At 46.0% G+C, this 19,724-nt stretch overlaps 1 protein-coding gene across 5 annotated transcripts in view; it reads right to left on the reverse strand.

Annotated features, from left to right (window-relative positions):
• The window catches only part of SOCS5 (suppressor of cytokine signaling 5), a 93,423-nt gene that overhangs the window by 34,453 nt on the left and 39,246 nt on the right, over nucleotides 1-19,724 (reverse strand). For 2 of the 5 annotated variants that reach the window (XM_037405346.1, XM_037405344.1), the window contains exon 1: nucleotides 668-807. The exons of 1 other annotated variant lie outside the window; for it this stretch is intronic. The gene's annotated coding sequence lies outside the window, so the exon portion shown is untranslated. Of the gene's footprint in view, nucleotides 1-667; nucleotides 808-12,793; nucleotides 19,679-19,724 lie in introns of those variants that run through there. 2 more of the 5 variants (XM_037405343.1, XM_037405341.1) reach the window with 1 other exon arrangement.

The raw sequence follows: 19,724 nt of genomic DNA on the forward strand, positions 1-19,724 counted from the left end.
TCCCCAGGAGAGCTGCCTGACGAGTAACGTCCCAGCCCCGCGGAAGGGGTTAACGCTAGGCTGTGTGCCCCGAAGACCTGAACGGCAATTTTGCAAGTGCGATTTCCACACGGACAGACGTGCGTGCAAGCCCAGCTCCGGGGGACCGCCGGCCCCCGCTCCCGCTCCCGCACCAGCCCCAGCACTAACCCGGCCGCCCGGCGGGGCCGTCCCGCCGCCGCCCGACACGGGGCACCCCCGGCCGAACGCCTCGGCCGCCGGCACCGGGCTCGGGCTGGGGCAGGTCGAGCCCCCAGCCCCGGGCTTCGCTGCCGCCGCCCGCCCCGGCTTCCCCCGCCTCCCGCAGAAGCGGGCCGGGACCGAGCGGACCCGACACCCCCCCCACCACCGCCCCGGGGCGGCCTTCTCCCCCGCGGGCACCCCGCTGCGCCCCGGCCGAGCCCTCCCCTCCCGCTCGCCCGGCCCGGCCCTTCCCCCGGCTCCCTCGGGCGCTGGCCGCCCGCGGCCGGGAGACGGCGGCAGCTCCCCGCCACCCTCGCGGACCCGCGGCCTCGGCGGGCGGCAGCGGGGCCGCGGCAGCGGTGGGGAGCGGCCGCCTCCCGCCGCCGGGGGGCGAGCGGCGCAGGTCCCGTCCGCCGAGTCGGAGCCCCGGCCGGGAGGCACCTACCGCGGCGCGGCGGCGGGGACAGCGACGCCTCAGCGCCGTCCCGGCGGCCCCAACGGCCGCAGCATCCTCCGCCGCCCCGCCCGGGCCCGCCGCCTGCCGCTCGGCGCGGACGGAGCGATTCAGCGGAGCCCCCTCCCCGGCCCCCCTCCGCCGAATGGAAAATAGTTCCCCGGGCCCTGGAGCGGAGAGAGCGGGAGCGACACCTCTCTAGCCAATGAGAGCAGGCCTGGGCCTTGGCAGCGCCAATGCGAGCGGCGGACTGGCTGAGGCGGGGCATCGCCCAGCCTACCGGGCCGCAGTATTCGGACTGACCCGCTAGGCTGTCCCCGGAGAGCCTCCATTGACAACCATCTTGGAGTCGGGCACGATGCCCAATCTGGGAAGGGGCTCACCGGCGGCCATTTTGGGTTCGGGCGAGGGCCGTGGGGAAGGGCTGGGTCACGTGGAGGGGGCCGACGGGAGGAAGCGGCGGGGGAGGGGGCTGCGGCGGCCAGCGGGGTGCGGGGAGGTGCGGTGGGGGGTCGGGCGGGGCCGGGGGTGGCGGCGGCGGTTCCGCTCGGCACTGCCCCGCCATGCGGGGCCGCAGCGCGGCTGGGCCGCTCCAGCAGCGCGCAGGAGCCGCAGTCGGGCCGCGGTTCACCCGTGACGCTCGGCGTTGGAGCAGGAACGGCGGGAGCCGCCCCCGGCGCTTCTCCCCGGAGCGGAGGCCGGGCGGCTCCCCTCGGGCGCCGGTGAGGACGTGCCCGGCCGCCCCGGCCTTGCGGGACAGCCCCCCGCACCGCTCCGGCCCCCCGGGCGCTGGCTCCCCTCGCTCGGCCTCCGGCGGGCCCGGGACGGGCCGCTGCCTCGCACCGGTGGCCCTGCGGCCTTTAGGAAATGGTCGGAGCAGCTCCGCAGCGTGCTCCCGGCGCGTATTTTTGGGTTTTTGTAAAGACATGGCTCATGGCTGACACACCTGCTGTGGCAGCTGCCCGCCTAGGTAATGCCTCCAGCGGCGCTGGCGTTGTACTTGGAAGTCAGACGGTCCTTGCAGGCAGAAGGGACTAGTGCAGTCTGACAGGCAGGGGCTCCTGAGGGCCTGTGGGCATTGCTGGAAGGGAGCAATACCCCATCCAAACCAGTTTCCCTTCTGTATAATGGGGAGCAAATTCATTGCTTGGCTAAAGTATGGATGAAGTCCATTTGATCGCATCAGACAAAGGAATCGCTCCTCGCTGCACCAGTACGAAAAGATAACTTGGTGTTCCAAGTACCAGAGCGCACCTCATCTTTTTGCATCTAGCTGACAAACTGGGATGCTATACAGTACGGAGGGTGGACAGTTAGGTGGGAAAGAAATGGTTAGCTCGTCAGGCTCAGAGGGTAGGGGTCAATGGGTTGCACTCTGCTGGAGTAGCAAGCAAGAGTATCATGGGCCAGTTCTGTTTGACATCTATCTCGGTAACTTTTGAGGAGGAGATGGAGTGCCTGCTCATCACGTTTGCAGGTGATGCCAAAATGGGACAGTGGAAATGCTGGAGGCCACAGCTGCCATTCAGAGGGGTCTAGACTGATGGGAGGAATGGCCTGATGGGAAGTCTATGAAATTCAGCAAGGACAAATGCAAGGAGTTTCCAAAGTCCAGCACCTGGGAAGGAAGAGCTCTCCGCACAGTACAGGCTGGGGACTGGTGGGCTGGGGAGCAGCTTTGCAGAAAAGGATGGGGGTCTTGGTGGACAGCAAGTTGGCTGCAAGGAAGTCCTGTGTCCTGGCAGCAAAGGAGGCCAAGGTCATCCTGCGTTGTACCACCAGGAGCATAGCCAGTAGGCCAGGTAAAATGGTTATCTGTTTCTATTTAGCCACACGTAGAATAGCATGTCCAGTTTTGCATCCCCAAATGCAAGGAAAACTTCAACAAATTGTACCGAGTTCAGTGGATGCCACCAAGTTGTCCAGGCAAAGCTGCAGCACTTTCCCTGTAAGGAGAGGCTGAGGTAACAGGCCTCATTCAGCTTCAAGAAGAGGCAGCTTCAGAATACTTCTGCGTACAGAACCCAGCCTAGCATATATATTACCAGCAAAACCCCCAAAGATGAAATAATACACTGTATAAGCAATTCTGCACCTTGGAAGAGGATGAAGAATATAATGAAACATACATAATTGATGTTAGTTGCATTCAGAATGATACTGATGAAGCCAATGTGTGAATTTACATTTCTAGAACAGGGTAGCACTCATGAAGGATTCATGTGCACCCAGCACAGATGCAGCTAAATTGCCACTTGGCAGTCCCACATAAACAGTGCAAGAAAGAATGAGCCAATAAGTAGTAACAACAGGCAAAATAAATACAGAGCCAGCATAGCTGGGATCTAGTTAGTCTAACAGTTCAGCAAAGGGAAATGCAAAGTTCTGCACCTGGGAAGCCATGGCGCCAGGCCCCCGTACGTGCTGGGGGCTGACTGGCTGGAAAGCAGTTTTGCAGAGAAGGACCTGAGGGTCCTGGCGAGCACCAAGTTAAATATGAGCCAGCAGCGTGCCCTTGCCTCCGGAAAGGGTAACAGTACCCTGGGCTGCATTAGGAGTGTTGCCAGCAGGGAGGTCATCCTTCATCCTTCCCCTCTACTCGGCACGGGAGTACCGTGTCCAGTTCTGGGCTCCCCAGTACAAGAGAGATACGGAGTTACTGGAGAGAGTCCAGCAGAGGGCCGCTAAGATGATTAGAGGATTGGAGCTTCTCTCCTATGAAGAAAGGCTGGAAGAGCTGGAAGTGTTTAGCCTGGAGAAAAGAAGGCTCAGGGGATGTCATCAATTTATATAAATATCTGAAGGGAGGATGTAAAGACGACAGAGCCAGGCTCTTTACAGTAGTGCCCAGTGACAGGACCAGAGGAAATGAGCACAAACTGAAATACAGGATGTTGTGCCTGAACACCAGGAAACACTTTTTTCACAGTGAGGGTGACAAAGCACTGGAACAGGTTGCCCAGGGAGATTGTGGAGTCTCCATCCTTGGAAATACTCAGAAGCCATCTGGACATGGTCCTGGGCAGCAGGCTCTAGCTGATCCTGCATGATGGGGGGGAGGCTGGTTGAGATGACCTCCAGAGGTCCCTTCTAACCTCTACCTTTCTGTCATTCTGTAACATTTAATATCATCGTATCACCTGAGAGCTTTTGCTTCAAAAGCATCGCTTATCTTTGTGCTGGTTTTGGTTAGGATAGAGTTAATTTCCTTCATAGTAGCTAGTATGGGCTATGTTTTGGATTTGTGCTGAAAACAGTGTTGATAATACAGGAATGTTTTCATTACTGCTGAGCAGTGCTTACAGAGCCAAAGCCTTCCCTGCTTCTCACACCACCCTGCCTCACACCACAAGGCTGGGGGGCACAAGAAGCTGGGAGGGGACACAGCAGGGACAGCTGACCCCAACTGGCCAAAGGGATATTCCATACCGTATGGCATCTTGCTCAGCGTATGCAGCTGGGGGAAGAGGAAAGAAGGGGGTGCATGTTCGGAGACAGTAGTAACTGAGTGGAGGGAAATAATCAATTGCTTTGTTCTTACTACCATATGTTTCATTTAGGGCATCTGATCATAGGGTGGAGGAAAAGAAAGAAAATAGGCTGATAGTTGCTATAAACAAGAAAAAAATTTCCTAATACCAGAAGAGCCAGGCTGTAGCCAGACCCCAGCAGGATGGAGGCTGTGCAAGTGCTGCTTATGATCCCCAGGCTTCACCAGCCTGACCCGCACAGCTGTGGGATCTACTTAGATTTTGGCATGAAGCATTGGTGCAAGGGACCAACAATGAGACCTCAAAGCTTGATGCTACTTGCTGTGGTATTTCTGTACTAATGTGTTGGTATAGACACCCTACAGAGCTGTATCAGTAAGACTTTGAGAAGGATATGAGAAAGCCACCCAACTGTGGATGCTCCAGACAATGAGGCTGCAATGAGTCTATTAAAAGAAATCAGATCACCTCCTTTCTCAGGATACACACACACCTTTGAATGCAAAGCAGTTCCCTGGGGAAGCATCTGGGCAATCCCATCTTTCATAAGGCGATTCATTTGCCTGATGGAGGGCAATGATCCATTCATTGTGGGAAAAGAAAGGGACACTGTGAGGAAACAGGGCTTGGAAGAAGGTGATCAGAGGCTGGAAACTGAGCAGGCTGCTACCTCCCACACTGGCCTGCTTTCATCTTCCAATGTTTATTTCCCGGGCACGCTGCCAGCTCCTGTGCGTGCTGCCAACAATGCAGTGCAGCACTGCTGGGTATGCCGTGCACAGTGTCCCCAGCCTGCCACTCCTGGGTGACACTGCCCGCTTTCTGTGCTATCAGCCACCGTGATTGCTTCACCGGCCCTGAGCTGCCACTCTCACTGCATTTCGTAGCCCAGCTCTGCCAGATCGTTGCTTCTCAGCTGCGCCCCTGACTGATCCTGGTTCTGCATGAAAAACTGCCTGACCCTGGCAAGCTCTGCAGCCCTGGCTCTGAGCACTTTCTCCCAGTCCCTTCTCCAGGGTTATCTTCTCTGCAACCTAGAACAACTTCGAGAAAGCAAATGTAGGCATATACCTTAAATAAAACTTTTTAATTCTAAATGGAGCTTCATAAAGTTTGATGAAGTTAGTGAAGGCGCATGTTCTCCCCTCACTCCTAGCAGCAGCAGCAGTCAGATAGCAAAACTCAGTTAGCAGGAGTTGTCAGGAGTTGTAAAATCAAATTGTTCGGCAAAAGCAGAATAGCACCCTTTCAGTTCAGAAAAGAAGAACCTTTCAGCCTTCTCTGCAGACCCAGCATCCCTGTGCCCAGAAGTCTGTGTGTCTGTGAGAACCGCAGTGCATCTATAGTGGTAGGACTTCCCCATGCTAGGGTGCTTGTTCTAGGCCACAGTGACACACAGCCAGAGGATAGCCCACGAAAGTCAGAGCAGTCATCAGAAGTGTGATCATTTGATGCTGCCTCCTTACTTCCAGGCTTTTTCCTTTTAGATTGGAATGAGATGAACAGTCTTCTCTCCTTCAGCCAGGCTGAGGAGAATTAGTGATGGGAAGTCTAAGATAATAGCAAAGGAAGAGAGTTGGAGGAAAACAATAACCACTTTCATTATCCTGCTGTGGAAATTTTGGTGCGTGTGGATAAATCCCATCACCCAGGACACCGTGAAGCAAAAGGATGATGAGCATGTGCTAGGTAAACCACAAGATTTGGGAGGAGGGACTTGCAATAGGGACAGAGACCTCTGCAAAGCGGGAGTGGACAATCCTGGGGAAGGTAGAGCAAATGCAGAGCCTTGCCTAGTGTCTGATGTAACAAGAATAATCCCAACACGGGATAGATTTAGGATTAAAAACTGAGGAACCCCCATCAGCAGCCCAGCCAGCTCCATGCAGCTGGGCACCCTGAGCTACTAAGCACTACGCTGCTTTGCCTTCACTGACCTCTGACACGTCTGCTTGCATGAAAAATCAGCCGCAGCACAGTGATCTGGTTGTTTGCAAGCGTGCTCGTTGTTCATTTTACAGGACCAAAAGTTGCATCTTGCTGAGATGAATAGAAAGGCAATTTGCACTTGAAAGTGTGAGAACCTCAGGTATCAGAAGAGAAATGTATTTCTGAAAAGTTGACCTGAACATCCAGCATACCTGCCCTGGCAAGAAACTGCCCTTCGAAGAAAAGGCAAGGCTGTTTAAAAGACTGGAACTGATCTGGGGAGATGTATGTCCAAAGGTTCTTAATCTGGGCTAACTGAACATGACTAGAAGTAGAGGAGTGTGAAATAAGGATGCCCTGGTGTAATCACTGTGGCAGAGGAAGAGCTTGGAAGCGGTTACATGCTTTCTCCTTCAGTCCTTCGCTTTCTTCTGCCTGCTCCAGTGCAGCTGAGCTGCAGGAAAGACCTAGAAGCCTCTCTGGATTTTTCTGAAGCTGAGTCATTTGGGTGGATGAAATAAGAACTTTTATGGTGCTCCTTTCTCCATCGTACTTTGATGAGCATTGACACCAAGGCTGAAACATCAGCCTTCTGATTCAGTCACATGTTCCCCACTTTGGACAGGTGTTAACAGTGATTTCACCTGCCGGGCAAAGGACAGCCAGGCTCCAGGACAGCTTCAGGCAGGCGCAACGTGTACAGTGACATTCAAAAGTACTCGGACATGTCCAAGCACCACCCAAGACTGTAGGATGTGGTCTTGATCTTTCTTTTACTGAGTAATACAAAACAACTGCTAGAACCGGTCCCTAGCCTGCCCTCTTTTGCTTACATGCTTGTTCATTAAGCAGCTTCCAATCATCCCAAGAGTCTAGAAGTCTGTTCTTGCAGGTGCAAGGAAGCTATCATTTCAAAATATTTTCCCCTGTAATGGATTTATTTGTGATCTGCTCTGGTGCTCTTTTACTAATTTGTGAATTGACATACTTTTGTTACCAGTAAACAGAATCTACCATGACCTTAAAATAACAGGGTCTGAAAGTTTTAAGAGGAAGGTAGATGATTTGCAGAAAGTCAGTGCTTAGCATTTTTTGAAAACCAGGTCCCTCTTTAAGGTATTTCAAACTGAACACATAAAAGCAAAGAAACCCCAAATCATTAGTTACTTTTGAAAATTTTAGCCAGGGAACACTTTTTTACTGCTGGTTGTGGAGTCATTAATTATCATTGCATAGAATGTAATAACAAACCAGAGCTCCCCAATGGGCAAAAAAAGCAAACCACTTCTCTTCTAGCTTTTTTTTGGTTTGTTTTTAGTTTTACAGCAATAATAAAACATACTATTATGCACTTCCAACCGTAAATGTACTCCAAAGCAATTTGATATTAAAACACTAATCATCTGACTGGATGAGTTTTTACAGATTGTTACAGCAGGGCAAGCCAGGAATGTTATTAAGAGTGGCCTGAGGCACAGTGCTATTCCATGGAAACTGAAAAACAGTTAAAAATTTAAAGTGTTCCAAAATTCATTTTCTCAAAGGGGATTTGTGGCACTACTGAGATTAGAGCTGTTCCTATTCAAGCAGCTATATTCCCAATGAGACCTTTGTTTGTGCCTATTTTGTCTGAACAATCTGGTTTATTTCACCATGGCAGAATACTAATGTGAGCTGGCGTTTCTGTTGTCTGGACTTGTTTCGTTTTCTCTCCTTTCTTCAGCAGCAACGCATTTGCATAGTTTTTCAGGCTACAGCAACAGTAGGAAAAGATTGGGTTGAGACCTAGTTAATGCCACACAAATACATTCCAGGTTTGTATTTCCAGTGCTTAGTCCCTGTGACCACACACTGTACTGCTGGATTGGCAGACTGTGCCTTCCGCAGTTCAACACGGAAGACCAGTGTTCAGCATTAATAACAGCACTTTTCATCTGCAGAAGTCACAGCTAGTTGAAAAGAGGTGAAGCAAAACAATGTGTAACGCAGATGCCTGACACCAGCACGAACAGGGTTGCGTTATTTCATCTTTCTGAGTTTTAGAATGAAACTTAGGTGCAAATGGGTAAGGAATCAGTGCGAGAAACATGGGCCAAGGTTTTTGAATATAGATGTGAGCAACCTACAAAACTGCTTTAAAATATCTCTTTGTTGCCCAGGTCACTTGACTGTCAGCATAATTCGACTATAAATTAAAGCAGCTGAACAGTCACCAAGAATATCTGTGCACGCTATATTCTTCTGTGGCAGTGCCCACCACGAGGTGGCCTGGGAGACATTCTGGTTGGTGGCTTCATCTACCTTCATCTACCACGCTTGCAGCAATGAAGTTTTGAACTTGCTCTGTTTTTTCAGAGCACTGAAGATCAGTGAGGTAGGACTGAAGATTTAGATTTCTTACTTTCATAAAAATCTGAGTATAATCAGTAATGTTTAGTGTTAGTGGCTACTAATGTGGTTTCTGAAGGCTGACAGCTAAACTTAAAAAATGGAAGAAACCGCTGAAGTCCATACAATGTCAAAACACCTGAATGATTTAACTTAAATGATCTTGTGCCTGAGCATGTGCATGTGTGTATGCATAAATACAAATACAGATTAGTAATCAACAGCAAGGTAGTAAAAAGAGGACAGATCTCAAATTTTCTTAACTCTTTATCAAGAAACAAAATACACAGTGTGTTTATTTCTTTCTTGGGGTTTGTTTTGGGTTTTTTTTGTTGTTGTTGAGGGGAGAATACAAACTGGGAAATACAACTAAAGCCATAATTGAAGAGAGCTGCACAAATGAAAATTATAGGCAAATGAGAGTGAAAGACAAGAATACTAATAAACATGCAATTTATGTGAATCCAGTGTAATTTACATAAGGGTAAACCTTATGTTTATGTTAAGATTAGTGCCTATTTCCTGTATCAGGGCTGTCTGAATTTACTACAGACTGGACATCAAAAGGTACTGTCCTTACAGTACCAACTCAATAAAGACTTGGAGCTTTCTTTCCTTGAAGCAAATTCACAGAATCACAAAATCACGGAATAGTTGAGGTTGGAAAGGACCTCTGGAGGTCACCATGCCCAAGCCCCTGCTCAGGCAGGGTCAGCTCATACAGGTTGCCCAGGACTGTATCCAGTTGAGTTTTAAGTATGTCCAAGGATAGAGACTCCACAACCTCTCTGCCCAACCTGTAACAGTTAGTGTTAAATCACCCTCACAGTAAAAAAGTGTTTTCTTGTGTTCAGATGGAATTTCATATGTTTCAATTTGTGCCCATTGCGTCTTGTCCTGTCTCTGGGCACTACTGAGAAGAGTCAGTTTCCCTCCTCTTTGTTACTTCCCATCGTATTTGTACACAGGAACAAGATCCCCCTGCACCTCCTTTCCTATAGGCTGAACGGTCCCACCTCTCCCAGCCTCTCCTACAGAAGAGGTTCCAGTCCCTTAACCATCTTTGTGGCCCTGTGCTGGCTGGACTCTCTCCAGTAAGTCCACATCTCTCTTGTACTGGGGAGCTCAGAACTGGACACAGCACCCTAGGTGTGGCCTCACCAGAGCTGAGCAGAGGGCAAGGATCGCCTCCCTTGGCCAATCCTCCTCTTATGCAGCCCAGGATGCTGCTGGCATGCTGTTTTCTGGGCGCAGTGGTGCACACCTGCAGTCCCAGCTACCTGCGAGGATGAGTCTGCCAGACTGCTTGAGCCCGGGAGTCACGGGCTGCAGTGTGCTATGCTGAGCAGGTGTCTGCACTAAGGCCAGCAGCAGTCTGGTGATCCCCAGGGAGCCCAGGGTCACCAGGCTCCTAAGAAGGAGTGAACCAGGCTAGGCTGGAAACGGAGAGAGTCAACGTTCATTGCAATAGACAGATTAAAGAAGTTGAGAATGTTTTTGATGTGAATTTTAAGCCTAGAAGGGAATTAAAATGTCTTAAGTATGCTATATTCTGAAAATATTTCATGGTAGTTTATTTTTTAAATGAGGGGAGACTTTTATCACATGTTCAGCTAACTAAATCGTAGCTACTCATTTTCTAAATTAGCTTTCTAAGCTTTATCTCCTAGGTTAGAGCAGGCTGTGTTACCCTACCTTGCCATGGACACAAACAGAGCATCAGTGACTAGTTTAGGCAAGATACTGGTGCTCAGATGAGCTAAGACAACTCTCTGATCTTCTACCGTACACACCCACATACACACACACAGTGGTTTGGCAATGTAATTAGCACTGAACCAAACACATTTGTCAAGCGCATACCTCTTCCCAAGCTTGCACAGCTGGGCAGTGATACACCACCACTGCAGCTGTATTTGCTCAAGTGTCACCCTGTACTGTTGGGGTGACAGTGAAAACAGTCACATTTGGGGCACTATCGTTGTTTCCCACAGGCATACCACACTGTTCAGGAAACTTTTCTGCTTGCTCTTTTGGATTTCAAATGGGTTGTTGGAATTGACTTTAGTTAAGTCACTCAGGTTGCAAAGTGACCAACAAACCGTGTGTCTCATCAGACCTCGACTTCACCAGTGAGTATTTCCATGAGTGCCGTGCTTCGTTGCCAGCTACACAGACCACTTTTGCATCTAGGATGGAGTCTGCTTTTAGGACATGTCTATCAGGACCAACATCAACTCCAGGAATGTAGACGTAGACATGTCTGAGAAAGCAAGCAGCAAGTTATGGTTCTTTTCAAGCTTCTTCTGAGGCAAGAGGAGGCCTCAGGGGTACATCTCAAAGTGTAAAACAGTGACCAGATTAAAGGAGATTTAAAGTACAGATTAAAGGAGCCCTTATTAGAGTACACATTAGAAGAAGTAGGACAACGAGAACATTTTCTCAGGATGTGCTCAGAACCACACAGGAATTGTTTCAAAGAGCAGTGGCTTATGACTAAAAGAGACAGTTTAAAGTGTTTTTGGACATCATATGTCTCTCATCTTTACCACAGGTTTAGCCTTGCATGGGCAAACCATCCAATTCCAGCACAAGGGGCATTTAATTTCTTATTACATGACACTATTTAAATATTGGCAGTTTGAAGCAATGGTGCAAACCTAGATTTTTATGCTCTGACCTCTATGGCCCTTCTTCTCCACCCTTTTTGTGTTGAAAGACCACTGGGGTTAAGCTGCACATCCTGGCTGGGTGGGAGCACAACCTATGGTCAAATAATACTACTGGTTCCAGGGCTTATTTTTCTAAGCAATCCTTTTGTCTCCAGTTGGGCCATTTCCATTGACAAAGACCGTTCTTGCAGCAATGTAAAGTACTATTAATTTTTTTTATTTGTAACTGACAAGCAGATGGCCTTTTAGCTGGCAATATCCCTAAAGTGTATGTAGCTATATGACTAGAATAAGATTTACTTGAAGAAACTTAAACATTCATGCTGATCTCTCCTTAAATGTCAGAGTTCCCTATTTCTGAAATGTCTTACTCCCACTGATTCTAGTGAAATAGATACTAATTACCCTTTAAGGATTTAAACCGGGAGCATAACAGAAAGCAAAATATAACTCACAGAAATGCAAAATAGAAAAATAATTATGATATTATAAAATAAATTGCAGTGCTGCTTCCTTTAAAAGAATTTACAAGACCTATAAATCTGATTCTACAATGTTTTAGAACTGAAATCTGAGTTAGACCATGTCCTTTAAATTGCAGAAGCCACCTGAATTTAGTTTAAATCAGTTCAACTTACAAGAGTAAGTACAATTTTTTCAACAGGGTCTATTTTCTCCTGTATGTATTTGATAATATAAGCTATAGAATCACTCAGTTGTTCCTATAAAAGACTGTACTTTTGCAAAGTTCTAAAAGCAGGCTCTCAAATCAGCTTATTGCAATATCTGTTAAGAGACAACAAGCTATATTTTCTGTTAGTAGGAACAAGACAAGTATCAAGTTTTGATGTCAGCTACCACCTGTGGGAAACAGTAAAAGAAATTGGCAATAGACAGCATTTAACTCTGTATGACAAGAAAAGCAAGCTATTAGGTTAGTCCCAAAATCTAGCTGATTTTGGCCTGCTAAGTCAAATTTTCATTTTAAGGCACAAAACACTAGTTTTAAGTTCTGAAGTTTTAGTTATAAACAGCCAGTTTATACCTTCAGACAGACATAGAACCAGTTGCCTAGATGACACATAGTATTTTTGGTATGCTTTTGAGCAACATGCTTTTAGATGTACTGAGTCTGGATATCCTTACCTTAGGTTCAGTAGAACATTACAGGTTTTCAGGTGCCTTGTGGTGTCACTTTGTGAAATGAAAGCATTCAGTAGCTTTCCACACTCTTCTTCATATATGTACATATAATACATATATGTATTATACCATTTATCAACTTAGTCATGGCTATACATGGAAAGACTGCTGTATCTCACATTCCTCAGAATCTCCCCAGGCCACCCAGCTAAAATGTAGATGGTAAATCTGAGCTGCCCATTCAAAGCTGGACCCGAGTCCCTCTTTCCCTGGGCTTGGCCTGTGCTTTTCGAGTGAAAATTACTGTAGTGCCATCTAGCGCTACTCTGCATCCACGGTATAGCATCTCCAAGGACATTGCTCTGGATTCATTACTTCCAGCTCTAAACACTGAAATCCTCTAAATGCAATTAACTTTCCCCGGGAACATTCCCCCCACCATCCACCCGCCACCCCCCTTTTTTTTCAGGCAAGTAATAATATAGATTACATACATTTCTATAACAGACTTTCCAGCTATGCAGTAAAATTGGCTCTGAGCAGTGTGCTTCTGTGGAATGGGGAAGGAACTGGAGATTACTTTACAAAGAGTGTGTGTTCCCCTATCTTCAGAATGTGCGACTTTTAAAAATAGGAATGCAGAAGTTGCTGAGGGAAGTACGCGTAGAGAAGGGGCCTGGCACCCTCCAGTATGGCCAGTCTGAGTGTGGGGCTGGAGAGCCCCAGCAAGGAGAGGGGAGGTATCCTTGCTTGAAAAGATGATTTTGAAGCACCAGGCCCAGCCCAGCTGGTGAAGAAACTATTCTTTTCCCTGTGTATATGGGGTGCTATCTCCATTGAAAAATCCACAGGGATTACCATATCCCAGGAGATGAAAAAGGCTTCCAAGACTTCCTATGCAATTCTGTTAACAAAAAAGTACCTGGTTCATGTAGCAACTGTCCCTGTTAACTCACCCAGGTCTCCTGCATTCCCTGAATAGAAGCCCTAGAGGATTTTGGTACGGGGACGGGACAGCTGCCCTAAAAAGTAACCGGAGTTGAAAACCAATCACCCAGCCAGCAGCATCTGGCTGGCTGCAGCCTGAAGCAAGGCAGTGTGCCTTGATACACCTAATGCTGTATTTTTGAAGTATTTTTAAAGTATTACTACAAAGACAGTCCTAGTGAGAAACCAATGGAAATAAGCGCTTAGGGGCTTGTGAAAATCCTGCTGCGTTCCTGTCAACGTCTGCAGAAGCTTTTAAATCTGACCTCAAGACACCCTGTGGTCAAGTAAACGTGCTTTGCTAAATGTGACACCGGTTTGTGTGCTGTGGTACAACGTGACCTGTGGCCTGTGTGATTAAAAGTGGCTGCTGTCGCCAGATGTTCCACGTGTCTCCCTAGGCTGCTTATTTAAAGTGCTGGCAGCACCTACCACCAAGCAGTCCAGCACCCAGTGGGCCAAACGACTATGTCTGTTTTCTTGAAGAGCTATAATGTCGAAGCATTTATCTGAAGTAGTTTGAGGCCACGCCCATGATAACAACTGGAGGGTGAATCATTTCAGTTATATACTAGGTTCCACTTGGACCATTAAAGCCTATTCTATGATTTCTTTCATCTCACAATCGTCATAGTTCAAGAACTATACTGGGCTTGCTCTTGAAAAGCCCTACTGACACCCCCAGCATTCGCATTTTCATCGCACCTTCAATACTGATCTAAAATTAGACTCTGTTCCTGAAATGAATATATTGCTCTTCAATATGCAAGCTGAGAATTGAACATACATTCTTGTCTTACATACTTGGTGTTGAATTAGCTTGAGGTAAGATAGGAGGATTTACTTTTTGCCACATCTAAAGTCATAATGAAGATAATAGAAAATGTTTTCTGTGCAGTCTGCTTGAAAGTTGTGGCAATTTATTAGCTAACAGAGCAAATTTTGCCTGATAGCAGTACTATAGGTAAGATAGTAAAATAAATAAGAGAAGTAATATTCTAAAACCCTAACTAAATATACACCAAGGATTTAACCCAGCGTATAAATCTCAAAGCATTAATGCTCTCTTTTTTAATTTAGGAATAGGCGTGAACTTCCACATACTTGATATAAATGTCTAGACCTTATCTTATTTGACGGAATTCATGCCTGTTTAATAAACAGAATGGTGCCAACAATTTTATAGAAAGCCCCACATGTTTTTTCCCTCTGGAATATCTCCAAGCAAGTCACACTCTTAAAAAAAAAATATCTGGCCCTCATCCTGCAAAGGCTTGTGTATGTGTCAAATTTTACATGCTGTGAAGAGCCCCAGTGATTTAAATGGAGCTACTCACAAAGTAAAATGTTAAGCATCTGCACAAATTTCACCAGGTTTAGGACTTTTGTTTGAAACACATTTATATTTTCTTAACCTTCACTTTGAAAGGCTCCTAACTGCCCACTTTTCAGTTTTTGTGTATCCAACACTTTCTGTAGTTGTTCTAGTACTACTCCAGCCTGAATTTGCTGGAACATTTCACAGGATCCTGTAAACTGTGCAAGAGGAAACTGCAAGTAGAAACCTACCTAGTCTATAATTTTCACAGATCAAGAGTGCAACACGTGATCCTTCGAACAATATTAAAAGAACTCTGTGAGTCAGTGACAGAAGAATTTGATCCAAAGCAAAGTGCCTAAAGTCCACTCAGCAGGAGTAAGGATGTCCCCCAATGAATACCAACAACTTTCATTTTTTTAAAAAAGTTTATAGTGCTGATCCTGAAAAAAAATTAAAATGTGATTTGAGAATGACACAGTAGAGTACCATCTTCCTGAGTCTGCAGAAGATAATTCCAGAGTCTCTGCTGCTGCCCAATGCATTCTCAAATTGCAAAGGAGTGAAAAAAACCTGATGTGAGAAGACACTTTTCAGATTTTGCCATCTAAGTTCTACAGAACGACAGCAAACCTAACGTCTTCCTGAAGTCTTTGAGGTAACTGCATAAGCTATTTCAGAGGTGTTCACTGTCTATCTTGGATAATGCTCAAGTTAGAGAAGTGAAAGCAATGATTTATAATTACCATCTGACTGCCACCCATTTGGAACATATCACAGGAACTGTGGAAAAGACTAACACAGTTTAATTCAGGGACATTCTTACCGAATTTTACTTTCCACTCTGTTAGCTTTGATAAGAGTCTCAATTTTAGGACTGTGCTAAATATGTCTTAGCAGTAAAAAATACCAAATGTGCAAAAATCTTTTCTAAAGGTCAGGATTATATTCCGATTGTATCTAGAAAACATTTCACACATTTCGTGTGCACAACGTAGTAAACATAAAAATGAGCTGACTGACAGTGTCACAGCTAAAGACAGTACACAACTGTCTCATTGTTTTAAATGTCAAATAGATATTCCACTCTGGTACACTTCAAACTGGTTAAGATACTTAGATGTAACAGGTGTAGATCAATTTTTCACTGTCAAGCAATAAATATAACTTAAGAAACAATATAGAAACAGAAGGCTTTAAATATATATATAGCCTTCCCCTAGGAGTTGTACAGAGGATGTCAACTCATGTGACTTCTGAAGATTCAGTGACATCTGGCTTCATGTATTTACCACACATGATGTTATATTTGGCATACAAAGTTCTCCTCTGTGATGCTGTTCCTAATCCTAAACCCTTGACCCAGCCTGAGGACCTTGGTCTCATCTGCTTTCTGTTGCATGTTTTGGTGGTTGGTTTTTTTTTTTTTTTTCTCTTTGCTGCTTTGCCTCAGGACAGAACCAGTCTAATCTGTCCGTTCCTTCCCAGATGACCCTGAACATGGCATCAAGCAACAGAGTAGGGAACCAACCACTGCTCCAGTGCAAGTCCTTTCCAAAGAGCAGGTACCTGTGTGAATAAATTGTCTCTCTCCACTCAACCTGGTGAATGAAGATAACGAACCATTGACTTGTGTATGAAGCATGTTTTTTTATATATGAGTCACATAACGGGTGTGTGCACATGTACATGAAGAGAGAGGTCAAAACATACTGTTACAGAAGATACTGGTGCTGGATGTTAGGGGGTGATGCGGGGGGGCACTGAGGTTTAAGAAGGTGAAGAAAGGAAGGACCAGCTGTGTAGGAAGGAGGCTGGAGAGAGGAGGGCGAGAGTGAAAACCAGGATGAGCAGGGAGAGTGAAAAGTGGGTGGATAAACTGGAGGAGAGGCAGCAAACAGCAACGGGCCAGACAAATGGAGGCTGGTGCAGAAATAGCAGGCACGCGAATTTTGGAGTTCAGGGCATGGTTGTGTCCAGGAGGATGAGACCCTTCCCAGCTGCTGCTGTTACCTCTAGACAATGGGAGAAAGGCAGGTGTTTGAAGGCTGTGGCTTTTACTCCCTGTTCTCAGCCTTAAATGGCCACTTTGAGGAAGAGTAACATTTTAAATTGCTGAGAGAGAAAGGGAAAAACAAGGGAGAGGGAGATGGGAGTCGAACCTCAGTGTGACTTGTGATTTTATTTCAGGCTGCTTGCCAACACATACCTTGTTTATTTTTCTGGTTACTACTGGCTAATGTTAAGATGTGAGTCAAGTAGTGACCTGTTAAAGATATTCAGAGGGCTTTCAGTCCGCAGCAGGGAAAAGATTTTGCCACTCCCCAGGTTAAATATTTCATATGGCCATAGGCTGTCTGTGAGTGCAGTGGAGGGTCTAGCTGGAACGGAGCCCAGTGGAGGTGGTCTCTGATAGAGAGGTGAGAGCAAACTGGAAAGGGAGCTGTGCAGAAGCCTATAAATGTGAGTGTCATCTGTAGCCTAACATTACATTGAAATAAAACATATAATGAACTCTTTCAACCTTAAGAAAGATTTGGATGCCTTGATGCCCTAGAGCACGGCAGATCAGTGCCTGGGTTCCTCTTCCCAGCTGCTGCTGCTGCTCACCCAGTGGGAGGGAGGCTGCCAGATGGGGCACAGAAGTTCAGAAACCCTACTAAGCACCTGAGACCTTGACTATAGCTAGTTTAGATAGCAGCAGGGAGCCCCTTTCAAATGCTCCCTCTCACCCCAGGTATCTTCTTTTATCACATCACCTTTAAGAGTGAAGAGGAAATTGTTGAATGCTTACTGGATAGTGTCACTAAGCTTCAGGCACTTAGGGCTCCAGTGCAAGAGTGCTGCAGAACCCATCTCCCTGAGGCATGGGGTCTGCTATCAGCTGTCCATACTGCAGCAGGAGGCTCCCAGAGTCAGTACTGCAAAGCAGCTCTGCTGGCCAGCCCGTGGAGCAAGGGAAGGATGGAGGGACTTATTTTACTCGTTCTCTGTTCACTGTTGTCAAGCAATAGTGCATGGGCAAGTCAGCTTTCATAATTCACGATGGATGATCTGATATTTAATAAGAGTTGCTGGGTTTGCTTTAAAAAGAATTGACACACTGCAGGATTGTCAGCTCTAGAGCCAATCTCTTGCGAAGAGTATCCCATTTCGCGCTGCTAACATGCCCATCTCTCAGTGGCACCGTTTTCTATCCTCTCCATTTAATAGTCAGATTCATTTTCATTCTTTATTACCATTCCTTTAGCTTTACACAGTTCGCTGCTGTAACTCCAAATAATCTCCATCTGGAATATCACTTTGGCTGTCTTTTCTTCTATTACTAGGAGCTCATTTAGTTTTGTCAGTGTTTCAGTTTAACTCTGACTTCAATATTTTTTTTTTTTAATTTTCATGGTGAGTTGCTGGAAGATTGCTAGCTCAGTTTCTTGGTGGATTGCATTAGCTTCTCATTCTGATTTAAAGGTATCAAATGCTAAAAGTTAACAGGTTGTGTCACAGCAGATTTCACAGTTTTTTTCAACAACCAGGAATAATGGTTATAATGAACTTGGGGTTTATCCTCCTACTGCCTGCAGTATACTTGTGATGGACACTACCAAGATAGTGAGTTTAGATTTGAACTTTCACAGCTGTTCAGTTGTGTTCCCAAATCTCTGTAACTCCTTGGTAGTGGAATGTTTTCCCCCCACCTCCTATGATTATGTAGTTTCATGTCTCAGTAATTCTAAAAATTGTTTTTACTTAATGGCAATAATATGGACTTCTATATAACTTTACTTGTCTTTCTGTAGGATTGGTTTTGTTACATTATTTTTTTGTTATATTATTATTTTCCCTTTTATCCCTACAAACATAAGAAGTGTGTTAGAACAGACTTGGCTCTTTACCAAAGTGCACAATTAAAATCAGCTAAATCCTTCTTCTCTTTATGACTTCTGTGCATGCAAAGCACAAAGCAATAGACTTATTCAGGACCAGGCTCTGTCCTCTTTTTCACAGGAGTAAATCCAGAGATCTCTGCTGACTGCTCTGGAGTTGTGGTTGAGGTATCTCAGTTCAAATGAGACCAAAATTTCTGCTTCAGTATGTAGCCAGCAGTGCAGTTCTCTCATTGTCAGGAAGATGCTCATTCCTATTTGTGTTTACACTGTGTTTTCAGAATGGTCACAAAGATCATCATATTTTTTTTTTCACCATGCTCTGAACTTACATTGATAATTAAGGGCATTTTACAACGTATTGTAAAAATTCATTACACTAGGAATAAAGACAACTGATTTTAAAATTTTCCCTTCAAATTTGAATGCATTTGAAATCTATTTGACCTTCTTGGCCATCCTTTCACACAATACAGAATTATGGTGCTATTGCAGCAGGTTGATGCCTACTGGTGCAGCAATACAGCTCTGTCTCATCTGAGGAATTATCTGTAGATCTCTCTTAACAGTTTTCCCCTTCCTTGGGCCTAAAATTTGGCAGGTTCATCTTTGCTCAGAGGGCTTTCTGCAATATGACTGAAATGTGTTTTATGATTAAGTGAGCCGAGGAAAGGACTCAGAAATTATTCTTTTTCTTTTCTACTCATTTAGCATTGCTGTGTGATTGGAGATTCTCTGGCAAAAAAACCCCAAAAGCCTCCTCAGTCTGATGATGTGACTTCTGTGATCTACAGCAAATACTGTCAAAATTGAAAAGTTTGAAAAGGAGTTTTCACTCTTCTCAAATTTTCAATAGCCTACCCTTACCCAACACTGTAGATTTCATTCTGGGATTCTGCCTGTAACTAGGAAATTCTGTCCCAATAAATGGAGCCTTCCTTCAGCAAGTCACTCACTCAACACAGGTGAGCTTCCTTCTTTTGGGGGGCCAGAACCCTTAGGCTTACCTTGAGGACTGCAGGGAAATTGGAGAAGGATGCCTTGTGGACCCCTTGGCATCTGCCACTTCAAAAGCTAGGCTGGGTATCTTTCTGCTGGAAGTGGTGGGCTTGATTTGTGAAATCCAGTTGCTTCTATTGATATGTCGGAGTAAACAAGATGACCTGTGATGACTCTTTCTGGCTGCAGGGCTTATGAATATATAAAGAAATTAAGAGGCATTGGGAAGGAGCCCAT

The sequence above is a fragment of the Falco rusticolus genome, chromosome 12, assembly GCF_015220075.1.
Source record: "Falco rusticolus isolate bFalRus1 chromosome 12, bFalRus1.pri, whole genome shotgun sequence".
In the NCBI taxonomy this organism is placed as follows: Eukaryota; Metazoa; Chordata; class Aves; order Falconiformes; family Falconidae; genus Falco; species Falco rusticolus.